Below are 2,918 nucleotides of genomic sequence, written 5' to 3'. Positions count from 1 at the left end.
AACCACAACTGAAGTAATGATCAACAAGATCACAGTCTGACCAAGACTGCTTAGTTAATTATGCATACCTCTTACCCACTGCCCTGTGTCTTCCTCTATATAAACCTAAAGCTCATGTCAGCACGCTGAATATAGGGCTGAGATTATCATGGGGTCCCTGTCATGCACAGTTCACTACAGGCTTTAAATATAAATCTTGCTGCTCAACCACTGGTGGCCTATTTTAAACTTCATGTTTCTCTTTCTCTCTCCTTATCTCCCTCTTCCTCCCTCCCTCTCCCCTTTCCTAACCATGGGGTGGGGGGAGGGGGGGGAGTAAGACTAACATTCTTCTTGTCCTAGGCCAAGTTATCTGTCCTTCAGATCACTACGCACAAGAATAAACTCCAGTCTTGGGGACTGGAGTAATGGCTCTCTCAAGGATATTGTTGGACATTAACTTTATCTACTGATAATAATTTGCAGCCCAATCCATGAATTCCCCTCTTAAAAGCCTTCCGTTCCCATTGGCAGTAAGAAATGCAGCTTTTGTGACCTTAGCCCACTGCTTTTCTAGGATTCTGGCAAATCAATAAAACTCTTTCTTTTTCTCAACACCTTGTCCTCATTACTGGATCAGCACTGAGGACAAGGATCAGGATTTTGGAATCAAGATACTGGATCTCTACTTTGGTTTACCAGTATGGCCATATTGGTAAAGTTATTTTCTTGCTTAAAAAGAAAATCATTGGGAACTGGCAAAGCCGAACAAGTTGCGGCCGCCAAACAGGCGGCACTCCCCTTCTCGCCTCGTCTTCCTCTCGCCTTTTTTTCCCCCTCCTGTGGCCGCCACCACCGTGAGGCCTCGCAACCGCCAAGCCCTCAGCTCACGCCGCGGCCGACATGAGCTTCTTGTTTGGTAGTCGCTCTTCTAAAACATTTAAACCAAAGAAGAACATCCCAGAGGGATCTCACCAGTATGAGCTCTTAAAGCATGCAGAAGCCACACTTGGCAGTGGCAACCTCAGAATGGCTGTCATGCTTCCTGAGGGGGAAGATCTAAATGAGTGGGTTGCAGTGAACACTGTGGATTTCTTCAATCAGATCAACATGCTGTACGGAACCATCACAAACTTCTGTACAGAGGAGAGTTGTCCGGTGATGTCAGCTGGACCAAAATATGAGTACCACTGAGCAGATGGAACAAATATAAAGAAACCTATTAAATGCTCTGCACCAAAGTATATTGATTACCTGATGACTTGGGTCCAGGACCAGTTGGATGATGAGACATTATTTCCATCAAAAATTGGTGTTCCATTCCCAAAGAATTTTATGTCTGTGGCAAAGACTATACTCAAACGTCTCTTTAGGGTTTATGCTCATATTTATCACCAACATTTTGATCCTGTGATACAGCTTCAGGAGGAAGCACATCTTAATACATCTTTCAAGCACTTTATTTTTTTTGTCCAGGAGTTCAACCTTATTGATAGAAGAGAACTTGCACCACTCCAAGAACTGATTGAAAAACTCACTTCCAAGGACAGATAAAAAGGATGCAGAGCTGTGCAAATTGTTTGTTCCTCAATTGAAGCTGTGTGGAGTGTATTTGGATTTTGTTATATTTTGTTTCTATCTGGATTGTTTTTGTCTTAGGTTTGGGGGAGCTTGTTTGGGTTCTCTTTTCTTTATTGTGAATACATGAAACCATATTATATTGCTAGAGGAAACCAAGAACCATTCTCTACATTTGAAAAGGGGTAAATTTTGTCTTAGCAGCATACAGTACTTTTTTTTTTTAACCTGGTTTTGGTTACTTGAGTTTTTTAATAATACTGTATGTGCTGAAAGAAAATGCTTACCCACTGAACTGCTGATGGATGGGGTTCTGTGTTTGTAAATTGTGGCCCATTTTGAAGTCCCCAAAAGACATGTTTTTAAAGTGCCTTGGCAGGCCCACTTATGAGGTGCAAAGCACAGACATAGGACTGAGCAGGGCTCAAAATAATATTAGGATCACTACCCAGGGCACTTACTGGTGCATGTTGTAAAATAATCTATGATAAAAGCCATAGTTGACCTAAGTTGGTGATCTCCAGCTTTTACTACATTGAAGAAACATAATTTGTAAAGGTGTGCATGTCGAACATAAAAATTAGTATTTCTTAATTATTTTTGATATTGATGGTAATATATTTCTGTTCAACAAATACTTAAAGTTCGAGCAGATCTTGTTCCATCTTTTAATATCTGTGATATTGAAACTTGAGGATGTTGAAATATAATACCCATTGCATTTTGACTTCTTTCTACATGTTAACTGTACTGTAGGTGTAAAACTTCAGGTTATATTAGGATTGCCATCTTCAGAGGTGATGCTGAACAGTGAGGTTTCTTAGCGATTGCCAAATGAGCCATGTCTGCAGAATCCCGTTCTGTTTCAAAGAGGAGGGGATCAAAGAGTGTATTTGGTTGGGAGGGAAGTTAATTTCTGTGGGCAGTTAGGGATAGGATTAAGTGTAGGGAGTCAAGTTCTAGAAAGTCCTGTTTTAAAAACCTTTGAATAGAAAGTTGTGAAGATTTTAATCAATTATTTGTAAACAGAGTCTATTAAGAGATTTCCTTTTGGAATCAACTTCCATGAGAAATTAAAAATAAATTATTAATTTTAGGTACAGGCATTAAACATGGAATTTAAGGACTTTGGGGAAAATTGATCACTTTGTAGCATTTCCATTCAGTGAATGGAGCAGGTGTTTGCTTATCATTTTAAAATGATACAGTACCTTTGCTTATTACAGGCCCAGATTGAAGCATTCTGACTTCTGATTTTTCTACTGTGAAAGAAATCATTTTCTTTACAGTAATATCAAACAACAAAAATGCTCATTCAGTAGTTATTTTTAAATTTTATTTGCCATGACTTTTTAGTGAAT

At 39.3% G+C, this 2,918-nt stretch overlaps 1 pseudogene across 1 annotated transcript; it reads left to right on the top strand.

Moving 5' to 3' along the window:
- The first annotated feature begins 736 nt into the window (after positions 1–736).
- Positions 737–1,986, top strand: LOC306659675 (MOB kinase activator 1B-like; annotated as a pseudogene). The gene has a single exon. The product of its transcript is annotated as an MOB kinase activator 1B-like (transcript).
- The last annotated feature ends 932 nt before the right edge of the window (positions 1,987–2,918 follow it).

The sequence above is a fragment of the Sciurus vulgaris genome, assembly GCF_902686455.1.
Source record: "Sciurus vulgaris genome assembly, chromosome: 4".
Classification (NCBI taxonomy): Eukaryota; Metazoa; Chordata; class Mammalia; order Rodentia; family Sciuridae; genus Sciurus; species Sciurus vulgaris.
Note: the sequence above shows the minus strand (reverse complement) of the source record. Positions and strands in the feature narration are given on the sequence as shown.